The sequence below is a fragment of the Protopterus annectens genome, chromosome 4.part0 (assembly GCF_019279795.1).
Source record: "Protopterus annectens isolate FY-2018-M chromosome 4.part0, PAN1.0, whole genome shotgun sequence".
Taxonomy (NCBI): Eukaryota; Metazoa; Chordata; order Ceratodontiformes; family Protopteridae; genus Protopterus; species Protopterus annectens.
The window spans coordinates 1,805,191,512-1,805,218,765 of NC_056733.1; positions in this window are offsets into that span (position 1 = coordinate 1,805,191,512).

The following is a 27,254-nucleotide window of genomic DNA, read 5'->3' on the forward strand; positions in this document are numbered from 1 at the left end:
TAAATTGGGTGGCCAGGTCTAGTTCCGAGGCTTTCGGGTCTGGGGTGGGAGTATCTGGACTACTAGGGTGAAGGAGACTAGAGATCCCTTTCCAGAATTTTTGAGGGTTGTTTTTATTTTGGTTTTGGAGTGTAGAAAAATAGCTTTGTCTATCAGAAGTGATGAGTTTCTTTACTTTATTTCGAAGCATTTTATATTCGTTAAGGAGCAGATTTGTCTTAATTTTTTGGTAGCGTGCCCAGACTTTATCTCTTTGTCTCATAATGGCAAGAGTATGTTTGGATAGCCAGGGGGCTGACTTTGTTTTTATTCTCTTAGTCCATAGGGGAGCTTGAGAGTCGAGTAATTGCAAGAATGTTGTATTAAAGTGTGACACTGCCATGTCTAGGGGTAATGTTTTTAGACAATTCCAATTAATTGTTTGTAAGGAATTTATGAAGATAGTTGGGTTGAATTTTTGTGGTCTCGGATAGTTATATAGTTGTGGGTTTGTTGAAGGATAGTGGGTAGTCGGTTAGTGAAAATGGGTAGGTGATCACTAAGAGAGTCTGGAAGGGTGCCACTGTTGGAGAAATAGTGAGGATGGGAGACAAGGATCCAATCCAGTATACTTCCACTGGAGAGGTTTTTTGCGGGGCGAGTTACTGAATTGATTAGTTGAGAGAAGTTGTATAGGTTAATATTTATGGAGTTTGTTGGAGATTGTATACAGGTCCAATTGATGTTTACATCTCCTAGGATTATGGTTTCATTACTAATGTTACTAGAGATCCAGGAGAGGATAAGTTCAAGAGTGGAGATATTATCACCTGGGGGTATATAAAGGGATGCTAAACAAATGTGTTTGTGATCGTTGATTTGTAGTAGAGTAAGGAGAAGTTCAGCATTGTTAAAGTGTGGAGTAGGTTTATTATAGGGAGTGACTGCTAGGGAGGATGAATATATGAGGGCTACTCCACCTCCCTTTTTGAGAGGTCTGTCTTTCCTGATGATGGAGTAGTTTGGGGGAATAATCTCAGAGTCATTTATATGAGGTTTTAACCAGGTTTCAGAAATAGACAGGATATCAGGTTTATTGTGTATGAGCCATGCGTGGAGGTTTGGGACTTTATTTACTATACTTTGGGAATTTAAGGAAGTAAATAATAGGGATTTATTTGTGGTTGTTATAGGGGATGGACCAGGGTTTGGGTGGATATCGCCAGAAATGAGAGTATTAATACACTGTTGTATGAAGCTGTTTGTATGAGCAGATAGTAAAGTAAGGAGTTTGTCTTCTGTTGTGTATTGGAGGGATTTGCAAGTAGTTATAGAGATGGGGAGTGTATTGTAGGAGAGAGGTTTGTATTGGAAAAGAAAGAGAATGTTAGAAGGGTACAGATAGGGGGAAATAATCGAGTACGATTGTGGGAGAGGTGTGTCCTGATATTTGGTTATATGAAAGTGTTGGGAATGTAGGAATAAAGTGGGTTGGGAGAGGTGGTTGCAGTAGAATGAAGAGAAAAGGAAGAAGAGAGAAAGGGAGATGAGACAGAGTTTTGGAAACATGATAGGAAGGAGATAAGATAATAGTTGTGAGTAGAGCTAGTTGGTGTATAGAGGATATGTAAGTATTGAGGAGTAGGTAGATTCCCTATGTTGTAGGAAGTATGTGGAGGAGTATAGTCAGTATGGGGGGGTGTGGTTGTGGGAGAAAGGAGTGGTATGGTCAGGAAAGATGATGATTAGTGTTTGTATGAGGTGTATTGGAGGGCTGATTTTGGCGGGAAAACAGGAGGGTGTGTCTAGCTGTGTGCCAGTGATTGGAGTAGAGTAGCAGAGGGTGTGGTTTATGGAGGAATAAAGGTAGAGGTGCTGGGGGCGGGTGGGATTTGGGGGCAGGGTAGGGGAGCGGAGTGAGCCCGAAGGGCGAACGGAGCAGGTTGAGCCCAGTAGATCAGTAGAGGAACGAAAAACTATCAGTAGAGCAGTGTTCAAGAAGGGTAAGTAATAGAAGGGTAAGTGGAGAGGGCCTAGATGTGGTTTGGAAGTGGACTAAGAGTATCAGGGGAAGGAGTGAGGGACTAAGATGTGAGAAGTGAGAGTCAGAAAGAGAGAGAGTCAAGAACAGAAAAGTCTAATATCAAGGGGTAGGGATATCCCCTAATGGATAGAAGCTATCTATGCATCAGGGAACAAGTAGGGCTAAGCAGATAAGGGGAGAAGGGACCAACAGTGCTGGGAAGAAAAGTGAGGAATAGAGGGCAAGGAGTAGAGGTGGGGGGGGGGTCAGGCTGCTGGCACTCCAGACAGGGAGAAAGTGACTTCGGCTAGTAGGATTACAAAGGCCTTCAGGCTTAGTAGTAACACATACTTTCTTGAGTTCTGTTGGAGAGCCTCTCGGGAGCGTTATCCTCAAAGGCAGTTGTAGCAGCCCAGGGTATGTATTGCTAAGGCAGTAGGGAGTACAGCTTTGGTTGGGTCCAGTATCCACCCAGGCAAAAACACAGGGGGAGATTCAGGGCAAGAGAGCTGGAGGACAGGAAGGAAGGAAGAAGTCTGTTAGTGACGGAATAAAACATACACTAATCACTTACTACTGTTTAAAGTGATTAAAACAGACAAGTACTACACATATATGCAGGACACAACCTGAGCATTTAACATGCACTTCACAGTATGACTTTGTGTAGGAGGCAGCTTATATAGATATATTGTCGCCAAAAAAAGAAACAACCAGAACATCTAAACACACACCTTAAAAACAAACATTGTTCAGTAGGCAGTAACTATAACAGTAGAGTGATAAACAAAACAAAATGCAGGAGGAGTCAGGTAGGTTGGAGGTATAGGCAGATAAGTTATGAACTATGTGCCTCCCAACTGCACGTGAGATACTACTAGTAGGACAGCTACAGAATTAAATAAAACACTATGCGAGTGCTAATGTGCTAGCTGGACTAGTGACGCTGTAAGAAACATACACAAGGTAGACTGGTGTAGCGTCGCTTCTAAAAGTGCGTGCATTTTGAGATTTAGACTTCTGGCATTGAGCAGCATTACCCTTAGTTTATTTCCTTTTTTGTGTTCTAGGGTGGTAGGTTTAGAATTTGAGCCTTGCCTAAAAAAGGCACTATGGGGGTGGCAAGAGCCTTTGCCAATATCCGGAATCCCAGGGTGACAGGTGCAAGCCGTCCCTTGCGAAGCAGCGTGGCTTGTCCAGCATGTCATCCCAGGCAGACAGATACTGGATCCCCTTTGAATGACACCAGTGTTTAAGCCAATTGTTAAAGCTGATCATCTTATCTCTGTATTGTGGCATCACTCTTGGTGAAGGTAGGATACTGCTCAAGGTCAGGGTCATACCTGCCTGGGCTACATAATCAGAGAGCTCCTCAATGTCTCTTTTCATGTAGTCCAAGGAGGTACGTCTCAGGTCGTTTACACCAGCGTGGACAATGACTGAGTCATATTTGTACTTGCTGTTGAGAGACCTGAGTGCTTGCGTTATGTGGCAGATTCTAGCGCCCGACAGGCAGCTTACTGTGACCTTCTCCTTACTCAGTCTGGTGAGCGGGACATCAGTGTGTCTGACTATGGAGTCACCAATGACTAGTGTGTCTGGCATTGTGTTTGGCCTTAAGGGCTGTGACTGTTTGACACTCTGACTGTGAGGTCTATGTGTTGCAGGTGTTGTGTTCTGAGGTGGTGGTTGTTTGGGTGTCTGCTTTGGTGGCCTCTGCTGTTTTGGTAGATTTTTGATCAGAGTCTCCAAGTATGTCTTTGTGTGTTTATGTGTATGATTTGAGGTTGTAATGGTGCTATGTGAGACTGGGTCTATAGTGTGTGTGGTAACCTTCTCCTCCTGACTGGTCTTGCCAGTCCTGTGTTGAGAGAGCTCAGCCTCCAGTTTGGCCGTATAGTTGCATCTCTCGCATGTATTTGTGTTTTGTGGGAGGAGGAGAGGGTTGTCTGTGTACATGAGGCAATTGTAACATTGCCTCAGTATTCCCAGGTTCACCAGCTGGGCAGGAGAGGATACTAGCATCTGATCCCTCGACATGCTAGAAGGATAGACAAAAACTTTAAAAAAGATTCAGGGGGACGTGGGTGACCGAGAAATGGGGGGTTACTTTTTTGGGGTACTATCTATGACAAGAGTGCCGTATCAAGGTAATAAGTACTGTAGGAGCAAGTGCTAGGTTTAACAGATAGAGAATAGTCTACTTGGAGTCAAGTGGAGATGATCTTTTTAGTTATAGGATACGCTGATTAGATCAGTAGTATAGTTCGAGGAAGGTAGTTTTAAGGGAAAATTTGAAGAGTGGACTTTAGGTAGCCCGAATAGTTTAAACCTGCCTAACCAGCGCTGCCCTAGTGTGCAACAGTGGCAGCTCCGCGCTAAATCGTGCTAAATCGCGCTAACGCGCGTTTACCGCGTTTTATACCACAACATGCGTGGATTATTTAGTTATTGTGTAAGGATAACTGCTGCATACATTCACTATTTCAATGTATTTTGTGATGGCAGTTAAAAGCATGTGTACCTATGTACGAATGGTAATATATGTGCATTATTCTGCTACCATACATGTACAGTTAACTCAGTAATGACAAAATGCACATTTTCAATGTTTCAGTGAGTTAACTAACACACTTAGGGCCTATGTTGGCCAATTTAAAGCTTGCCTTATAGACATCACTGAAGAATATAGAAATTTAGAAACTCAGTTGTCTAACTCTCATTTAAATATAGGTAAATAATCTGCATCATTTACTTGTCTATGTAATAAATTCCAAATCCTGCCTGCCCTATTCTGAAAAAAAGAGGTCTTTAACCTTAAATTAATAATGGGTAAACTTAAATCTATCTTAACACCAGTATCATGTTCAACAAAGTTAATATCCAAAGGAGCAGCCAAAAATTATTCTTAAGACACTTGTATGTCATAATCTTATCACCTTCAAAAAATCGATATATCAGAGAATACAAAGACAAGTGTTCTGATCTTTCTTTGTAAGGTAAAACATAACAGCCATCTATCTGTCTAGTAAATGTTTTCTAAATGGTTTCTGTCTTCATCAGTTGAAAACATTCATAAAATATAGCGATTCTTCCATATTCAGTAATAGGTCTTGTAGTTATTAAATAAATATTTAATAATGGGTCTATATTAGAATGATAGAATGACAAAACCTCACTTATGCGAATCTTGAAAGGCCGACACATTAACAGCGAACCACATGAACACCGAATGTCCTTAAGCATGAAATTCAAAATACCAAATCACCATAGTTGTCCACAACATGTTTAGTGAGGTAAAACATCAGTAGGTGATTCCCTTATCTGGTATAACTCCCTAACGTAAATGTGCAATAGTTACTGACCTTAGGGTTAGGGTGCGGGTTAAGGTAAGTGCATATATAGTAATACATTCATATTTATTTTGTTTGGGTAGGTAGTACGTAGCGAGCAGTGGAGTTGGCCAACTATGACAATTCAATATTTTGAATTTCACACTTAAGGATGTGTGGTATTCTTGCGGTTCACTGTGTATGTGTCAGCCTTTCGGGATTCACGTAAGTGAGGTTTCAGCATTCTAATATAGACCCTTTAATAATACCTGTCTGTCTCCACTTGTGAAACAATGGAGGATATACCTAATAAGACCATAACATTTCCTTATTATATATGTCACATTAGCTACACATCTGAAGGATTTTTAACAACATTTTGGAAAACATCTACTAAACTGAGCATTGTACAGCAAATCATAATACCTGGATCATAACACTCAACATACCTCATTGACAATTGCAACATCACATCAGGTTGTCAGTGGCAACTACTAGAGAAGACTTACAAATTTTAGAGAAGCTTAAAACACTGTCAGTAGTACTCCATGCATCATCCCCAACCTCCAATGGGTGACTGCCAGCAGATCCATGATGTTGGAGGGAAATTCTCAACAGATTTTTGCCACAAAATGAGCCAGTAGATCCATGATGTTGGAGGGAAATTCTCAACAGATTTTTGCCACAAAATGAGAAACAGCAATAAATACACCCCATCATGATAACTTATGGGGTTTTATCATGCAACAAAAATGCAATACCTACAGCATTAACTGTGCATTTTCATAAGGAAGTACAGCTATCATGGGATTAAGATTAGCAAGCCATCCAAAAAATAAGATATCAGATATGACGCATTGGCTAATGAATTCCAGCATCAGCCATTCTTGCTTGTTACTATTCTATTCTGAACAAAATAATAAAAGTCAGTCACTACTGGATTGTTGAAGTGTCATCTTGAATATGAAGTTGAAGTACCTATGGTTTCTCTCAAAAGAGAGTACAACACTCAGGGGATCATAGCCTTCTACATGTGTAAATGTCAGCAATAAGTGAATTGTACACATAACCTCTGTGGAGTATAGCAGTCATGCCTGCTAACATTTGGTGGTATATGTGATACTACTTAGACTCTGTAGGATTCAATAATATGGCTACCTAAGTATAAATTCTGTAGGCTGTGCAATAACTGTTATCACCACAGAAGATTTCATAGCACAGTAGTTATAAAGCAAACATCAGAAATGGTTATCTTGTGCAAATAGTTTTAATATTTATGGAGTCATTTTCAAAGGAAAAAATAGAGGATCCTTACCCTGTGGTAATGTTACCCCTAAGTTGAATGCCATATATCACATTTATACTGTAACACATTCATGTTTATTATTATTTTCTTATGTATTCCCAGATGTGAACAACTGTCCAAGTCCAAATAATCTAAATTGATGTATTAACCACTGATACCACAGAATAAGTGATATCACAGATATCAGAAAGCACACAGTAGAAAGGATAATTTAAACCGCATGTTTAATTGGATACTTCTTTCCTAAAAGGGGGGTATGATGGATTATAATCATGTAGCCATGTAAATGTCCACATCATATATGTCGAATAAGCTAATCCTGCCTGTCGCTAATTTCTGACAGTATCACATTGTTTAGCATTTTGCCAGATTTGAACCCCTGCCTGTCTAAGTCAACAATCTCTAGAAGAGTGCATAAACCTTTGATGCTGCAGAAAATGTCATACCATAGTTGTTAATAAACAGAAAGTTGAAGGGATAACTTGATCATTGTGCTCGCATGCATATGGCTTCCATAGATGGGATTACATAACTAGGCCTTCTCTCTCCTATTGTAAATGTTTCCACTAATTGAAACTGCAAACATTAAATATTTTGGAGAAGCCAATCCTGCCTGTTAGAATTTTCTTATGAACTCAGTAGTTATACCTTGCCAGACTCAGTCACATGCCTACCTGAGACCATATTCTGTAGAATTATATATTAACACCTGATGCCACAGATAAAAACATATCCAAGTTGTCAGAAATTGTACACTTGAAATGATGACTTCAACAATATGTTTGAGTGGTTATGGCTACCTTAAAATGTTGTTTGAGTGCTCAAAATCCTGCAGTCATGTAAATATAAGTTATCCATAACACATTTGTTGAGTAAGGCAGTCCTTTCTCTCATTGTTTTTCTACACACATTGATTATTTATACATGGCCAGATTTAAACACAGCCTATCTATGTCAATATTCTACAAAATTATGTATTAACTGCTGATGCTACAGAAGAAGTCATGGTAGTGGTGTCACAAAGAACACACTTGAAGGTATAACATCAGCAGTGTGTTTGAGTCAATATGGCTCACCAAAAAGGGTGCTGTAAGGCTAGATCTCCTGTAGCCTTGTAAGTTTTACCCCTAGTTTGAAATAACCACATACAATCTGTTGATTAAGACATTCCTTTCTATTCTTCTTCTGTTACACAGCCATAGTAAACATTGCTGGATTTGAGCACCTGCCTCTCTAAGGCCACACTCTACAGAGTCATGTATCAATTGCTCATACCACAGGAGACATCTTATTGCAAGTGTAAACAACACACACACTTAAAGGAATAACTTCAACAGCATATTTTAGTCAATATGGCTGGCTAAAGAGGGGTTTGTAGGGATAAAACTCCTGTAGCCTTGTGTTATCCCTGGGTAGAATTATTTACATCATGTCTGTTCATTAAGCCATTCCTGCCCATAATTCTTCTGTTACAGACACAGTAGTTAAGCATTGCTAGATTTGAACACCTACATGAATCCATTCTCTATAGAGCTATGTATTAACCACTCATACCACAGGATAAGACTTGTTACAAGTGTAAACAGCACACATCTGAAATGATGACTTTAGCTTTGTGTTGCAATGCATATGGATAACCTAAAAAGGAGTGCAAGAGTTGGGGAACCATCTCCCTGTGTAAAAGTTGCCACTAAGTTGAAATGTACACACCAGATCTGTTGGATAAGCCAGTCCTTCCTTGTTACTAAATGCAGACACACTCACAGTAGTTAGACATTTCTGGATTTAAATATCTGGCTTTCTAAGCACACTCTCTCTACAGCTTTGTATTAACTACTCACACCACAAGAGAAGTCTCATTGTAGGTTTCAGACAGCACATATTTGAAGGGATGACTTCATAATTGTGTTGCAATGTATATGTTAGGGGGGTGCAAGAGTTAGGGGAACCCTCTCCTTGTGTTATGTTAACAAAGAAGATGTGTACATAGCTGATCTATGTAATAAGCCAGTCCTTCCTGTCACTATATTCAGACACACCTATACTAGATATACATTGCTTCATTTGAACTTATGCCTATCTGAGTACAGTCTCGGAAGAGCTATGTACTAACTGGTCATTCCACAAGAGAAGATTTATTACAAGTGTGAGACAGCAAACATTTGAAAGGATGACTTTATCACTGTGTTGCAATGCATGTGTCTGACCAAAAAGAAAGTGCAAGAATTAAGGGAATCCACTCAATGTGCAAATGTTGCCGCTAAGGCAATGTGTACATATCAGATCTGTTGTACAAGCTGATACTTCCTGTAACTATATTTAGACACTTTCATAGTAGTTATATATTTCTAGATTTGAATACCTGCCTAGTTAAGTACACTCTCTACAGTGACATGTATTAACTGCTCACACTATAGGAAAAGTCTTTAATATCAGAGAGCAAATACTTGTGATTTACATGAAATATGTTTGGGAGACTGAGCAGTTTGGTCTGACAGACAACAGAAATATTGTTGATTACAATCACATCATTCATATAAAATGTTGTGTGGGACTGACATATATGTGTGTCACATTAAGGTGTACTGAACTAGTCAAGAGATTGGTGACCATTACAGATGTCAAACATTGAAGAGGTGCACATGCATTCCTGATTGTTTATGTCCAGATCAGTCTATGCAAGTTTTGTGCTTATATGTGGGCCATTAACAAGTCTTAGTGATGTATGTGCAGTGTGAAAGGGAATTAGAAGTCATGCATACAAAACAGTGAAAGTATATAAACTGCATTATAATGGATTCCTCATATCTTGAATACAATAAGCCAATAAACCAGAAACAATTAATAAGTGGCACTGATATTAGGTTCAGTCCTTCACAATTACTGACAGAAATGTGCACTACTGCCAAGCTCAATTGCAGGAAAAATGTCAAAGTATTGGTGCATTTGTAATCATTTTTGAGTTTTTCAACTTAGGATGATAAGTAGCAGTGGGCTTTTTTGCTTAATGCCAAGCATTGTGCAAACAATGAGTAAAGAAATAGACATTTCTGTAACAAAGCCATTTCTGGTCATTTATATGGTTTGTAAATCTAATTTTGGACATGAGTAACACTGACAAATGAGGTTTTCAGGACAATGTTAAAAATAAGAAGCAAGCAGTGGGTAGGATACTGGTAAAGTTTTAAGTAAGAAGGATGGTGGGGGGAGACTAACATATTTAACAACTATTTCTAAAGGTAAAATGTTATAATAAAGAAAATTGTTATAGCTTTGTAACACAGTGCTGGATTTGAAAACCTGCCAATTTTATTCAACATTCTTTAGACCTGTGCATCATCTGAGCACACCACACAGAAAGCCACACTTCAGCTAGCAGAAGTCTTACAGTTGAAAGGACCATGACAAATGTGTGAAGGAATGGACTATGTGTGGATCAGACTTCATAACACTAGTGATAAATGAAGCATCCCATAAGGAGTACATTAAACCCTAGAACATATTATGCATATAATAAAGTCAGTCTCCCCATAGTGTTACCAGTATTGTGTTCTCATAGGTTCATAGGTTTGTACTAGGTTATCGACCTTAGGGCCTATAAAAGCCTAGCCATAACAATTACCTGGCTATTTCTTACCAGAATATTTACTTCCCTGGTCTTCTGTCTAGCAGCGTAACTGATGTGATCCCTGGGGTGAATTTCCCATCTCCCATCCAATCGTCAAAGTTTCTTTTGAAGAGGGCCAAAGAGATGCTCAGCTTGACATGTATGGGCAGTCTATTCCAGAGTATGGGGAGTCTTTGGGTCAGGAACCTATCCCTCCAGCATGTTTTGTTCATTGTGATGACCAGGTTTAGTTCCCTGGAGCATGTTGCTCCAAGGGATTGGGATTTCTTTAAGTGTAGCATGTCCAACAGCACTGGGTTTGATATGGCCTTATATGTTAAGCAGAGATCACCTCTGAGTAGGCGATAGGCAACAGAGTATAGCTGGAGTTTTTTTAGACAGTCAGCATAGGGCATCTGCTTTAGGCCAGTGATTCTTTTAGTGAGGTATTTTTGTGGCCTTTCCAGTTGTTGCAGATGTCTTGCGAGGTACATACCAAATGGGGCATTGCACTCTATAATGGGTCTAATGAGGGATGATTACAGTGGGACAATGACCTCCTTTTTTCTGGATGAAAAGCCCTTAGTGATGAGGTGTGCCACATAGAAGATTTCCTGACTGTTGTGGCTATGTGGTTATCAAAGGTGAGACCACTGTCCACTTGTGTCCCTAAGTCCTTTATCATACTTTCAGTGTTTAGTGTACTGCCACTTATGTGGTAATTCATAGGTACATGGTTTTTCCCAAAGGTTTAAACTATACATTTCTTGACATTGAACTTGAGCCCATGGCTCTGGCACCAAGCATCTGTTTCTGTAAGGCCCTTTTGTAGAATATCCACATCATTTGGGGATTCAATAATGGCTCCCAGTTTGCAGTCATCTGCAAACTTTGTTAGCCAGGGTCCCTTAGTGCTGGCCTCTACTTCAGAGAAGTAGATGCCAAACAAGAGCAGTCCCAGGAGTGAACCCTGAGGTACTCCGCTTGTCACGTGTCTGGAGCTGGATTTTGAGTCAGCTACTTTTACAGTGTGGGTTCCATCAGTAAGCCAGTTGGCAACCCATCGAGTGATGTAGGGATTAATGCCAAGCTTAGTAAGTTTATCTATGATTCCAGAGTAGGGGATGGTATCAAAGGCCTTGGCAAGGTCCATTGTAGTGAGGCTAAGCACATTAGCACAAGGTGTACCATATGAATGCTGCTGAAGGTAAACACTCATTAGTATGGATATCAGTGCTGCTCACTGCCAAGCATGATGGAATAGCCCAGGTTAGAAATAGAGATTTTGGTTTATAGGTCATTTGTGGTAAAATGTGTGGTGCGTGAATCCATTTTTCACCAGAATAAAGGTGTGAAATAGTGTTGATGGGACAGTGAAGAAAATGTAGAACAAGAAGAGGGTGGGGCATTGGGAGACTCATTAAGAAAAGTGCAGGATGGTGGTGGATGAGCACAATACCTATCCACTTCTTCCCAAGCTAAGACTGTATTTGTACAAACATGTTGAGACGCTTTGATAGTCACATCATAAAGGATGTGTGACAACAATGTAAAAATTATGTTTGGCCAACTGGGCCAAATCAAGTGTGTTATACACAAATATATGCAAAGTGAAGAGCTATATATGAGGCATATTTTTTTGTGAGGCAACTGCACATTTCTCTTTTTATGGCTACATCTTATTCATAAAGCTGTGCTAAACATAATTCCATTTTTCCATCCATGTTTTTATATTTTAAACTGCTTCTTGAACTAAATGCTGTAGCATATTATTGCATTTACCATATCCTTGTATCTCTAAAAAGAGAAGTGCAGGGTGGTGATGAACACAAGAAGTTGGGAGACACCATGTTTGGAGAGAGGTGTATCCCCATCCAGCATGAATATAGTGGGAATTTAACTCTCTCCCTCTGAACTGTCAGCAATGTCTCCTTTTCCAGGCATCTGGACCACTGCCTGATGAGGAAGTAATTTGGCTAGTTGACCCAGGATTCTTCACATCCAGCTGATGTAAGCACCTCTCCATGATCTTCTCCACCGGCCCTGTCAGCTCTTATCAGGTGACCTAGTCACCACCACTACTGACACTACTCCAAGTGGGTAGCACTCCACAAGCCCTCAGGGCAGATGTACTTGACACAGGTGTAGCAGGTAGTGCAAGGGATGTGGAAACAAAGCTACCAGGTTGTGACCCAAAGTACTCGGTGCTTCTGCAGTCTGTGGTAGTGCTGCCACAGCCACTTGTGGTGGTCAAGCTCCAGTGCTTAGTCTAGCTTCCCATGCTGGTGGTTTGTTACAGCAAGTATGCTAGACCTAATGTAAATAAAATATATAAATAAATAAAAAATAAAGATGGGGGGCACAACAGAGAAAAATGTCATATATATTATGTAATTGTAATATAACCTAGTCTCTGCATATTCCACATTTTAGTTTTTAGACTTGTCACATATCATATGACTGAGAGGCTATACATTTTTTTTACACTAAAGTTTAATGCCCTCAATATTATTAATGTTATACACAAAGTATAACCATAGGACAGCTCTTTTATGCTTTATATCACAACATGTAAATTTGAACTGAATAAATGTTATTCTTTTATTCTAGCATTGTCGCCTCACAGTAAGACGCTGTCCGGTTCGATTCTTAGCTAGAGCGTCTTCTGTGTGGAGACATGTGTGAATGGGCGTACCTTCATTGAAGGTTGTGCATCAGGGTTGGTAACTCGCCACGTAAAAATCAACTACCAATCATTAGCGGACCGGAGTTCCGCTGTGGCGACCCCTAACCGGGAAAAGCCGAAAGAAAGAAAGAAGATTAAAAATCAGTGATTGAAGTCCTTTACTGCAAAAAAGTAATGTATTTGTTTAAAAATAATGTCTTAAGACACAGTTTAAGCTACTATTGAGAGAAACTGAAATACTTGTAGAATTTAGCAAGCCTTTGCAGATAACATCTGTGGTCCTCATCAGAGACATTTTGTACTGATTCAAACTTTGTGAAGAATGGTTCAGTTATTTATTGCACATATATCTGAATTTCTAGCACTGAAGCACTCAATCGCATTTTGAGCATTGGTATTTAAAAACATAAGTCATTAGATACAAAATTCAGGACTTAGGCATTAACCAGTTTGTGGGAACAAGGAAATATTTTACTTTTGTAGAGTAATTTGTATTCCCTCATTTGCTATTAGCCTTTATACCTGGAGTGCTTAACTTATTCTCAGTTGATTTGTAGAAAATCATAAGAACTCTTCAGTATGAGGGTGAAACGTCAGTATTGCACATGCAGCAGCCCAGCCTATATCTATATATATATTTATATATATATATATATATATATATATATATATATATATATATATATATATGGTTCTAGGTTACTACATCGACAGATGAAAACACCGACAGAAATGTGAGTGGAACAAAAATACCGAAATCTGACTTCATCGACAAATAAGAATTTGGATAGCAGAGAACGTCGAAGTACTTGTAATAATATAGTAGGTTAGAGTGTCAGTTGAGTATAACACGTATATACGGTTCGTGTAGTCTGTAGTATGTGAAAGTAAGCAAGCATGCCAATATGTGGAAGATCCCGGAGGAGAAATAGTTAAATTTGGTAGCGTAATCATAGGTAACTGCTCTATTCTGCTATAAATTGACGAGGTAGTTAATGTTCGTAGTGCAATGCACCGAAGAAACTATGGCGGACGTTGTTGTTACTAATGCGGGAATAGCGAATGTTGATATTAGCGGTCCAGGAGTTATTGGCGGTTAGAGAACCTTATTGACAATATGGAGCAATATTCTAATTTAGACTTTGTGCGATCAGTTGCAAGGCTGCTGAAAACGTGCAGTTGTTGCTGTTTAATCGTGGTTTACTGTATCATTTGTTTGCAACATACTGCCAAAATGCAGGGAATTTCTGTTTGAATAATGTTTTACACTACTGTTTGTAATAGTGATGTAATGTAGTTGTTATGGTGCAACACGTGTGTAATACGTGCACTATGGGAGTGTTAGTGATCTGAACGCTGTATTGCGAATGTCGATGATGTGGTTGTCGGTATTAACATTTTCGTCTATTTCAGTTGTCGATTTAGTGTGTTGTCGGCGTTCTTGTGTCGGTTTATTTGCTGTCGGTTATTTGGGTTGTCGATGTAGTAACCTAGAACCATATATATATATATATATATATATATATATATATATATATATATATATATATTTATAGATAGCTCCCCTTTACAAGATCGAATTACTGAAAGCTCTAAATTCACAAGCTCGAGCCCAGAATCTCGAGTTTTCAGTAACTCAAAATTGTAAAGGGAAGCTGTAAAAGTAAAAAAAAAAATGTATGTAGAGAGCTAGGTCTCCCTGCATCGTTTCTGGTATAATATGCGAGTTGTGTGACCAGACTTCAGCGGAGGAGTGGACGTTCTCCTGTTGTGCGCTTATGCGTATAGCGTGGAATGGGAGAATTCCCTTTTCTTCGCTGAAGTGCGATCTCGGAGTTGGCATATTTAAGTAGTGGGTGTGGGGGGGTGCAGGGGGGCTTTCCCCCTGCAAAAACATAAGAAAAATGTTTTTAGGTTGTGTTCTCCTGTAGAATTTTGAGTTACTGAAAACTCGAGATTCTGGCTTTGAGGTTGTGAATTTCGAGCTTTCAGTAATTCGATCCTTTGAAGGGAACTATATATATATATATATATATATATATATATATATATATATATATATATATATATATATATATACATATACATATATATATATATATATATATATATACATATATATATATATATATATAGATATACATATATATATATATATATATACACATACATAAATACATATATATACATATATATATATATATATATATATATATATATATATACGATTCTCCTTTATAATCTCGAAATACTGAAATCTCAAATTTCAGTATCCCAAGACCATAAAGGCAAAATTTCAAAATAGCGAAAGTGCATAAGCGCAAATTTGAATATCTTGAATCTGAGCTTATGCACTTATGCTATGTTACGTGAAGTGTTTGGCTGGGATGATGTTTGGAATTTAACGTGAGTGAGTGTATGTGAGTGTTTTTGTAAGTTGTACGTGTGGGTTAGGGTAGAGAAGTGTTAGTATGAGTGTGAGTGTTGGATGTGTTGGTGTTTGTGTATATGTGATGTGTGTGTGTGTGTGTGTGTGTGTGTGTGTGTGTGTGTGTGTGTGTGTGTGTGTGTGTGTGTGTGTGTGTGTGTGTGTGTGTGTGTGTGTGTGTGTGTGTGTGTGTGTGTGTGTGTGTGTGTGTGTGTGTGAGAGGGACTGTAGAATGTCTGGGTGTGAGTTTGTTTTTTTTTTCTGTGTGTGATCTCAGAGTTGGAATATATAAGTAGGGGGGTGTGGGGGTGCAGCCCCCGCATGGGGGGTTTGGGGGGTGCAGCCCCCCTGCTTGCATGCAGTGTAGGGTTGTATATTTTGTGTATTGTGGGGAGAATGGTGTGTGTGTTGTGTGGTATATGATGTATGTATGTTCGTGACTGTGTGTTTCATGCTTTTGGTTTCAGGATTGTGAGTCATTTGCCTTTATAGTTTCGAGATAATAAAATTTGAAATTTCAGCATTTATAAAGGAGAACCACACACAGACACACACACACACACACACACACACACACACACACACACACACACACACACACACACACACACACACATACACACACACACACACACAAACACACATATACACTTCATGACATACATAAATACATGATGGGCATAATAATGATGATCAAGAAACAACAAAACAAATCCATTCTAGGGGACAAGACTATGGATGATGGGTTTTCAAACATTTATTTACAGGGGAAGTAGAGCTGAAAGCAGAAATAGTTCATAACTTGAACTTTACACCCTGGCAGTGTATGGACCAGATTATCAGCCTGCCATCTCATGATCACATTTCACTTATTTTTCTGAATGATATCTACATTAGGAGTATACTCAAGAATTCTGTTATATGTAGTTTAGAAGCTTTAAATGGAAGAAGAGAAAGACAAAGGTTAGTTTGAGATGAAGACACACTGCTCAGTGTTATGATGATAACAGAATTATGTAATATAGAAGACTCCTTTTTTTGGTTCCTAGATCTTGCTTTGGCAGACAGAATCTATACTTTTTTCAGTAACGTCTCATACTGTAGGATGTCTATGCAGTTGTCTAATGCATTCCTTATGTAACATGCAAGTTGTATAACAAGATTGCCCCAAAATCCTAGCAGTTCTTTTTTCCATTCTCACAGTTTAGATCTCAGTCTTGGCTGCCACTTGTTATGTGCTGTACTCATTTACCTAAGCTGATTAATAGGTGTCTGCATGGCCTGAAATGTCCAGCAAGGCATGCAACAGTGTATTGTTTTGGGAAAGATCCTGACATTAGGATACTGGAAACTATCACAAAGTGTCATAGGTTAAATTCTGGTACTTGATGCTAAAGGCAAGAATGATTTTGGTCAATGTTGCAAAGATGCTGGTGGTGGCTGATGACTCTCCACACAGAAGCGAGCAGGAGAATAAGCTGCATCATCACCACAAGGATCAGCACACAGAGATTAGGTCCAGGCTTGAGCCTCTCTGAAGTATGTCAAGAGTTTAGTCACTCCACCCAACGTAACTTGTACACACATGACTAATAAGTGGTCTGGCCCAAACCAGACCTTGGCATTTATTTAGGACTTTGAGGTAAGGCGAGGCATACCCTCAGCGCTCACTCAGTATGTGCAACATCCTGAGGTTTTTGTACCATCTTATAACTTGCAGTAATCAGTGAACAATTGGCCTGCTTCCCTAAACTGGACCCTTCAGTCCTCCAGTATTGGGTTGGGGGTATGCAGGACAAATGACTTTACGAGCCAGAAAATACCAGTTGGTAGAGCCCATCTGGTATTTTACTTCTTTATTTATTCATTTATTCCTAATTATGGAATAATACAAAAACAGTGTTCATCTATGACATAGGTCAAAGGCATATTTAAATATCAACATATTTATAGTTTATCAACTTAATGGACATACTAATTACTAAAAGCAAGAGTAAACAAATATGAAATAAGTAGATTACGCATGCAAAAAACAGCAAAAGCAAACTTACATAAAGAAATAAAACAGCATTTTAATAAGAAGATTGATAGATTTTAGATATGGTAAAAAAGTATTCATAGAACAAAGACCATAGATTTGGAATTTATCACCACATTTCAATCGATTCACATTTATCATTTACTTAATTATATAGATATATAGATATAGATATAGATATGCACACACACACACACACACACACACACACACACACACACACACACACACACACACACACACACATATATATATATATATATATATATGTGTGTGTGTGTGTGTGTGTGTGTGTGTGTGTGTGTGTGTATACACACACACACACACACACACACACACACACACACACACACACACACACACACACACACACAATTATCTTACAGTTGACCTGCATATATAGAATTGCATAAGAAAAACTCATCAAAAACTACGGATGTTTTACAGAGCCAAAAACTTTCTCACTGATGCAACTAAAACTACACTTGTCACTACTTATCTCCTTTTAACTCTTCTTTATGCTGCTGCCATACTCACTAATCTACAGACTTCACAACAATTAAACCTCGAATAATGCTATAACAAAGTTGCTAAATTTGCAGCAAATACCCCTTTTAGAATCTACCACTGTATAAAGCTTAAATTGGTGAGAACTGTGTCATCATAGGATCATAGGTGGTCATAGGCTATAAGTCCTCTACAAGCCTAGCCATGTTATACCCTTATTCCGTTATGGATCCAGATATATAGTGTATGTTTGCGGGCAAATCTAAGATCAGCACTGGCAGCCCCTTCTAAGAGGGATATAGGTGAAGCTCCCAGTGCAAAATTATGTTTTCCCATCCAATTGTCCAGATTATGCTTAAATAGGATCATTAAGAAGCTCTGTTTTTCATGAATTGGGAGTTTGTTCCAGAGGACTGTCAACCTCTGGGAGACATCTGTCTCTCCAGCATGTCCTGCTAATATCACACACTATCTTAAGATCCCCAGAGTGAGTGAATCTTGTCCCATTGAATTTGCAGATGTGCAGCAGCTTCATCAAGGCAGGGTCTGAGACTGCTCTGAAGGCCAGGCACAAGTCACCTCTAAGCAGTCTATACGATACTGAGTAAAGTGATAGGGCCTTCAGTCTGTTCATGTAGGTCATGTGTTTTAGGCCCTGAATTTTCTTGGTGAGAAACCTCTGAGGTCTCTTCAGTTGCTGCAGATGTCTTTTATTTTATTTATTTATTTATTTACAGTTGGTTAACCAGGATAGTCCACTGGGCCAAAAGAACCCATTTTCAATGGAGTCCTGGGAAGAAAAGCTCCAAACATAGATTACACAAAGATTACAGTGATTTACATTTTAACAATTTCTGGTTATAAGACAGAACAAAAATTACTGAGGTTACAATCAAAAATAATTTTTTTTTTTTTTTTTAGAAGGAGAACATTGCTCTAGTAGGATTAAAAATAAGTAGTTAGATGCAGTCGGCTTAGAATTTGCTAGATGCAAATAAGAAGTTGTTTACTAGATGCAAATATGAATTTGCTATCTGGAATTTAAGAGATGGAAGACTGTAGGAAGTGGGGAATAGGTTATGAGGGGTAGGAGCAGGAGCATTCCCATGTGGATGTTAGATGTGAGTGTTGTGATTTTTTAAAGGATGGGAGGCTAGTGATGGTACGAATGGAGGGAGGGAGTTCCATAGGCATGCTAGGGAAAAGGACAGGAAGTTTTGTCCTGGGGGACGAAGGGGTCTGTAAACTTCTATTAGGTATTGATTGGTAGATCTGAGTAGTCTTTGTGTGTGGTGCATTTTAAAGGTAGTGGAGAGGGAGGGACAGAGGGATGGCTGGAAAATGAGCTTGTGTGCATAGGTGAGCTGAGTATAGGAGAGGTAGTTGGGAAGCTCTAGCCAGTTTAGTTTGTGGAGAGGTGCACAGTGATGGGTTGAAGATTTGTTGCTAGTGGCAAATCTGGCTATTTTATTATAACAAGAGGACAGTTTTGTTTTGAGAGATGATTGCAGGTTTGTTAAAAGAGGGGCACCATAAAGAAGGGAAGGTAAGAGAAATGTAGTAGAAAGAGTGAGCTTAGTAGCTGAAGTGAGGTATTGATTGTGTCGGTAGAGCATGCCAGGTTTTTGGTGTTTTTTTTTTTTGTTTAGTAGTACATGGGAATTGAATTTAAGCTTGTCATCAATTTGGACTCCTAGTAGTTTGGTTTCAGATACCAGTTCAAGAGGTGTATTATTTTGGCTGGTGATGGGGAATCATTTTCTATCAAAAGTATTGGTATTAGAGGGGGTAAATATCATATGTTTTGTTTTAGCTGCATTGAGTGCTAGATGGTTGTCTTTCATCCACTGTTCTATGGTAGAGAAGGCATCTTGAGTCAGCTTTAAGAGAGTTGGGATGGATGAGGCAGTGCAGATGATTGTAGAATCATCTGCATATTGAATAATTTTAGCATAAGGGATTGAGCGGAAAAAATCATTAATGAATATATTGAAGAGGAGGAGGCCCAATATAGAACCCAGTGGGACACCTGTGGGGGTGTTGAGGAAGGAGGAGGTGGCTTTTTTCCACTTGACAGCTTGTTGCCTGTTGGAGAGATAGCTGGTGAACCAATTGAGAGATGAAGGTGATAGGTTTAGGTTAGATAGTTTAATAAGGAGTAGGTTATGAGAGATAGAGTCAAAGATCTTAGAGAGATCGAGTAGGATGGTAGATACAGTGAAGCCAGAATCTCTAACTTTATTCACAGTTTCAAGGAAGGATAGGAGGGCAGTCATAGTGCTATGATTGGGTCTGAATCCATGTTGGGTAGGAGGTAATAGGTTGTTGTCTAAGAGATAGGGAATGAGTTGAAGATGGATACATTTCTCTAGGATTTTTGAAATGGGAGAGAGGATGGCGATGGGCCGGACGTTGGTAATATTAGTATTGTTGCCTCCTTTGTGCATTTGTGCAGGGGAATGATGAAAGCCATTTTCCAGAGTTGTGGAACAAGACCTTTTTGGATAGAGCAGTTGATTAGGATACTGATTGGGAGGGCAATGGCTTCGGCAGCTATGCTGAGGAAGTATGAGGGAATGTTATCAGGGGCATTGGTGCATGGTTTTAGCTTCTGCAGGAGTTTTTTATGGTAGAAGTAGGGATAGGTTTAATGGAGAATGGAGGGGGTTGAGAGGATGGGGAATGAGAGAATGAAGATGGAGGGGGTGATGGGAGAGGAGAAGTGGAAGTAGGAGGTGGATTGTTATTAGAGAAGGAAGAGGTTAGTTTGGAAATAGAGTTTATGAAAAAAGAGTTGAATTGGGTGGCAAGATCAATGTCTTGTACATTTGGGCAAGGGATTGGGTTTTCAGCTGTACCAGGTTTTAAGAGGGTAGTTATACCTTTCCAGAACTTTTGTGGGTTGGCTTTATGGTTGCTTTGAAATAAGGAGAAGTAATTTTGATGGTCTGCTGTGATAAGCTTTTTAACTAAGTTACGAAGAGTTTTGTACTCATTGAGGGTAAAGGTAGATTTGTTCCTTTGGTAATGTGCCCAGGCTTTGTCTCTAAGTCACATGGTAGTTAGTGTGTGTTTTGTTAGCCAGGGGGTGGTTTTGTTTTTTATTCTTTTGGTTTTTAAGGGAGCAAGAGTATCTAGAAGATTTAGGAAAGTAGCATTAAAGTGTGTGATTGCATTTTCCAGGGGTAGAGTTTTAGGGGGAACCAGTTAAGTGATTTTAGGGAGTCAGAGAAGGCTTTTGGGTTGAAGTTTCTTAGGCATCGGGTACTGTTGTAATTATGAGTAACTTGTAAGGGGGAAGGAAGACGTCTAGCGAAGATGGGAAGGTGGTCGCTGAGAGAGTCAGGAAGAGTTCCACTATCAGGGTAGTAGTGGGGGTGAGAGACTAGGATCCAGTCTAGGATGCTGCCACTAGTGAAGTCTTTAGAGGGCCTAGTCATGGAGTTGATGAACTGAGAGTAGTTATACAGGTTGATGTTAAGGGAATGCGCAGGGGACTGAATGAAGGACCAATTAATGTTGGTGTCTCCCATGATAATAGTTTCATTAGAGATATTGGTAGAAAGCCAGGAGAGGATATCTTCAAGTACTGAGATGGTGTCTCCAGGGGGAATGTAAATAGAGGATATGCATATATGTTTGTGTTTGTTTAACTGAAATTGAGCTAGTATTAATTCTGTTTTGGCGAACTGGGGAATGGCTTTATTATAGGGAGTAATGCATAGGGAGGATGAGTAGAGTAGAGCTACTTCACCACCCTTTTTTGGGCTCTCTCTGTTCTGATGATGGAGTAATTAGGTGGTACTATTTTTGCATCTTTTATATGAGGTTTTAACCAGGTTTCAGATATGGCTAAGATGTCTGGTTTGTTGTGGAGTAGCCAGGCATGTAGGTTTGGAATTTTGTTAGCTAAGCTTTGTGCATTAAGAGATGCTAGTAGGATGGATTTAGATGTTGAGGAGCAGGTGTTTGGGCCTGGTTTAAGGTGTATATCTCCAGATAAGAGTACGGATGTTAGAAGTTGCATTATGTAGTAGAGGTGTTTGGATTGTTTTGTTTGAGTGATGTATGTTAAAAGATTTGTGAGGAATATGGAGGGTAGAGTAGGTGTTGAGGTTTTATAAGGAGAGATTAGTTTGTAATGAAAATGTAGTTGATGAGATATAGTGCAGGAGATATTGAGATGCATGAGTAGGAGTGTGATGTATGGAGTGAGCAGATTGTGTGTAAGAGTGGAATGTGAGTTATGGGGTTGGGCTGGGTAAGGTAGTAAATGTAGGTTAGGTTCAGAAGAAGTAATAGTTGAATTGAGAAGGATGAATATTTTGCAAGCATGTTGAGGCTTTGATAAGCAATATATGGTGTTGAGTAAGGAGGAAGGGAGATATGTGGTGAATGGATGATGTGATGGGGGAGGGCATAGGAAGAGGAAGGGGTGGAATTTAGTAGTTGGAGAGGAAGTAGGAGTGGCTATGTGGGTATAAATCTAGAGTTAGTGGGGGTAGGTGGAATTTGGGGGTAGGGTAGGGGAGCGGAGTGAGCCCGCAGGGTGAATGGAGCGGGTAGACCCAAGGAAAGAAGGCAGCAGGGCAGTGAAAAAAACAATCAGTATAGTGAAGGAAAGTATGGATGAAGGTAAGCAGGGTTGTTAGAGGGATGCTTAGGGGGTGATTATTAGGGAAAGGATTTGAGTGATAGTCAAAGGTAGGTAGAACTGTTAACAAGCAGTTAAAGAATAACAGTAGGAATAGATATTATTTAAAAGTGAGTGAGAAGGAGAGAGGGAAAGGAGATTAATGGTGGTTGAAGACTGCCATCTAGTGGTCAAATCCTGTAACAGTAGAGAGTGGAGCGATTAAGGGAGGTAGAAGGGTGTAGGGCAGAAAAAAAGGCTCAAAAATAGGGAAATAGGCGGCAGTGATAAGGCAGGTATGGAGGGGGTTTTCAGTAAGAAGGGTATGGCTGCTGGCTATTCTGGTCAGGATCCTACACTAGCTCCTAGTAAATAAGTACAGCAGTATCACTTATAAAATGAAAGGTGTATCTTCATATAACATACTTTCTTTAATTCCTTTGCCTTTGAGATCTCTTCTGAGAGAAGTTGTGACCTTTTTTCTGTTAGGAAATGTGGCAAAACAAGGTGAGATTGGTGTCTTTTGACTTGTCTTGGAATGTCCAGGAAGGCAGGGCCGGTGAGCAAAACAAAAATAGGTAGAGAAGGCTGGAGTGCTGGAGAAAATACAAGGAGAGAGAGTTTTGTGATTATAAAAAGGAACAAAAATAAGAGGTGTGATGGTTAAGCAGCAGGTGTGAGTAACATACAATTAACAGGTTAAGCAGCAGAACAACATTACACAAGTTAGCTCAAAATGCTTCAAATACAAGACCCTTCAGAAATTAGGCACAAGTAATGTATCAGTGTCAGTTTCTAATTACTCTATCTTGCTGTGAAGTTGAGGCTGTATATAATTACTCAAAGATAAGATACTACCCAATGTGCATTAAATTCACATTTGCTGGTAAGGTCCATTTTCATAAAACAGTAATTACTAGTAAGTAATACGATATGTATCCATTTCCATCAAATTAAAAATACAAATTAACATTTTCAAAACTAAACCTTTATGTATAGATAGACTGTTTAGCAGGAACTAAGGTAGTATCAATAAATTCTAGTGAGTAATACGATATGTAACCATTTCCATCAGTTTAAAAATATAAAATGAACATTTTCAAACAATAAACCTTTAAGTACAGGCAAACAGTTAAACAGGGATGCCTTCCCATTTGTTGGCTAATGTCCGTTTCTATGACTTTCTTGTCGCTACTTAGCGCAATGCAAAATAAGATGTACAAATGGCAGGGAGACATTTAGCTTGCCATTAATAGTAAGGGCCTCGAACACTGTGTGCAAACAAACAACTACCTGGTGTCTTCATCAGCTTACCCTGTTTAGTTATGCTATCAATGGGTTTTTCTGATAGAGAAAGGACCTAGAAGTACAATTCTGTATGAGTTGAGCACAGCAGTAGATCAATTATTCGTAGGCTCATTCACAATTAAGTGTTGGAAGGCACTTCAGAAAAACTAACATTCACAAATAGCAACATTTGTGTCATACAGTCTGTTTAGTAGGAATCACATTCACATTTGCTTGCTACGGTCAGTTCTTAAGAATTTGGTATTAATAGTTAAAGCAGAGTAAAAACATACCCCAGCAGAGAGACAACTGAAGTCACCAAATCAGAAAGTAATAAAGGGGCTCAGATTCGTAAGTGCATACCTACAACTAGCTAGCACCTCCGTTTCATTACCCAGTTCAGTTGTATTAAGAAATGGTTTGTCTGATAAAGACAGACTAATTAAATAGAGCTGTTTTTAGAAATAGGAGAGCAGCAGTAGTTTGTGTTTGTAGGCACAACCTTAGAAAAGGTAAGAACTTTGGGTGGTTATACTCAAAAAGCAGGAAGGTCAACAGAAGGCTATTCTTGTTCACCGCTTTGTGGCTGATACGTATTTGAACGAGTAAATGGGAATAACAAAGTTGTTTGCTCTGCTACAACGTGGTGAAGGTTAGTGGCATGGAACATATACAGGATTCAGGTCTAATGAGGACTGTTACACTCATTACCCTCTTATACAGCTGCTAAGCCTGTTTGGGTACAACACAGCTGTTTGCATACACAGCTTCTATGAGGTGGAGGTTGGCATCAGGGAAATACCTATGCAGGACTGAGTTTTATAAAGCACAGTTCCTGATAAAGCAAGCAGAGCCGCTTTATCTCCCTGTAGCAGCAGAGCCGCGTTACTGGTGCTTAATAACCCTGGTTGGGAGAATAAGTAAAGTATACAGTAATGGTTAATGCAGAAGCTGAAAATTAGGGTATATAACTTAAAATAGCATGGGAGCCATAATCTACCCAATAAACCTCACTGTTAAACTACCGACAAATATTCAGGACAGTAAAGTGTTGCAGGATAGCAAGGCACCAATTCCTAAGGAAACATACAAATTGACCGCGTTCTGAAACAGCAGTACTAATAAGCAAAAATTTGTCTATTTGGAGACTGATTCGGAAAAGTTAATTAGCAAGAACACATTCTATAGGATTAATTCTTAAGCTACGCTACAAACACAGAAAATTTAAAATCAATTACTATAAATACATATTAAATGAAAAAAAATCTATATGCTATGATACAAAAGAAACAGTAGATGCATAGATATACAATTTCTAAGGTATGGACAGTAGAACTACAGTTTCTTGATAAATAAAAACAGATACGCACTTACAGGAGTGTGGGATAACAAGCCAGGGATACACAGCAGCCACAAGGAGATCTGGGGGTTTAAAGATGTCTGGTGAGGTACATACAGAAGGGAGCATTGTACTCTATTATTGGGCTGATGAGAGCTGAGTACAGGGGAATTATGACCTCCTTAGCTTTGGATGCTATACCCTTGCTTATGAGGTGTGCATTGTAGAAGGCCTTCCTTACTACTGTGGACACCAGATGATCAAAATTAAGGCTGCTATCAACTTGCGTTCCTAAACTTCTAACCACCGGGTTTGAACTCAGGGGGCTATTATTAATGTTGTAATTATCAGGGGTTTCTCTTCTGCTGAAGGGAATGATAATGCATTTTTTTTGCATTTAGTTTAAGTCCGTGGCTTTGACACCAATCTTTTGTCTGTGTAAGCCCATTTTGTTGTATGCTGACATCTTTGGGGGATTCAATAATTGCACCTAGTTTGCAGTCATCAGCAAACTTGATAAGCCATAGGCCATCTATTTTTGCTTGAACTTCTGAAAAATAGGTACTAAACAGTAAGGGGCCTAGCACAGATCCCTGTGGAACACCACTGGTAACTGGTCTGCTAGTAGAGTTGGCATCCCATATTTTGACTGTGTGTGTTCTGTTTGTGAGCCAGTTGGCAACCCAACTAGTTATGTAAGAGTCAATACCCACTAGGGTGAGTTTCTCAGTGATATCTGAGTGATAGACTGTGTCAAATGCTTTAGCTAAGTTGAGATAGGCAGTATGAACTGTTTTTCCTCCATCCAGGGGCTTGGTGACCCTTAACGAAGCCAAACTGGGTCGGGTCAAGAGTTTGAAGGTTACCTATATCCTTGTTGATAAGATTCATGATGATTGTCTCCATGGCCTTGCAGATAAGGCTGGTTAGGCTTATGGGTCTATAGTTCATGGGGTCAGTTGAGGGATCCCGTTTGTGTAACAGAATTATGGTTGCTGTTTTTCACTCAGCTGGGAAAAAGCCAGTGCTTAGACTGAGACTGAAGCGTCTGCTCAGCAGTTCCTCTAACTCCTGTTTTAGATCTTTTAATAAGCAGCCTGGGATGTTGCCCAGTCACATTGAGGCTGCATTTTTTGGCTTTGGAGAGTGCAACTATGACCTGCTCTCTGGAGATACTAGGCAGAGAACTGGTGACAGGTATGTTATGGGGTATGATTGGTGGGGAAAGGGGGATGATGTTTTCGACAAACCTGTCTGCTAGCAGGTTGGCAATGTCATCAGGTTCAGTATAAGTGGTACCATCCACAACTAATCTGACACAAAGCCGGCCTTCCTTTTTATATTTTGTATGTAGCTAAATAATGCTTTGTGATTTACATTAGCTAGGGATGCTAATTTAGTTTCATAATTAAAACAAATAAAATAATACTGACGAACTGACATGGCCAGGGTAAAATAATATAATATGTTTAGCCTAGTTGCTGGTATTTGTCTTTATTGTGTAGTTTCATAATTAGCTTAGAGTACTTTACAAGTCTAAGCTGCTTGTTTATGCTTTGGAGGGAGTTCTTCCTTTGCTGTGACTGTTCCCTCTTGTTTTTTGACAGCAGTTTCTTTCTCTTATTGTATAACCTGTTTATGCTGGATGTCCACACAACTTCTTACCACCTATAACATTATCAAGCATCCATCTGCCTGTCCAACACTAAAAAACATTCTAAAAAACTATGTTCCCAGTCAGTCACTGCAATCCAGTAACCAAAACTCTGGTCTGTCTACAAACTTAGCAAATCTGCTGAGCATGATTTGTATTCATAGAAGGTTGCTAAGGCCTGGAACTTCTTACCTCAATCCATCGGGTCAATATCTTCCCTCCCATCTTTCAAAACTACTTTTAAAGACTTTCTAGCTAAAATCTTGCTCTGTTCTTGCTCAAAATCAGGATAAACTATATCCTTAAATGTGAACAAGTGCCTTTTAATTATTTATACCTCCTTACGCTCCCTTCTTCACTTACTTCTTTATTTCTATCAGATTCTCTTCCCTGACCTTCTCTCTAAATATACTATAAGTCTGTTTTTCCCTCACT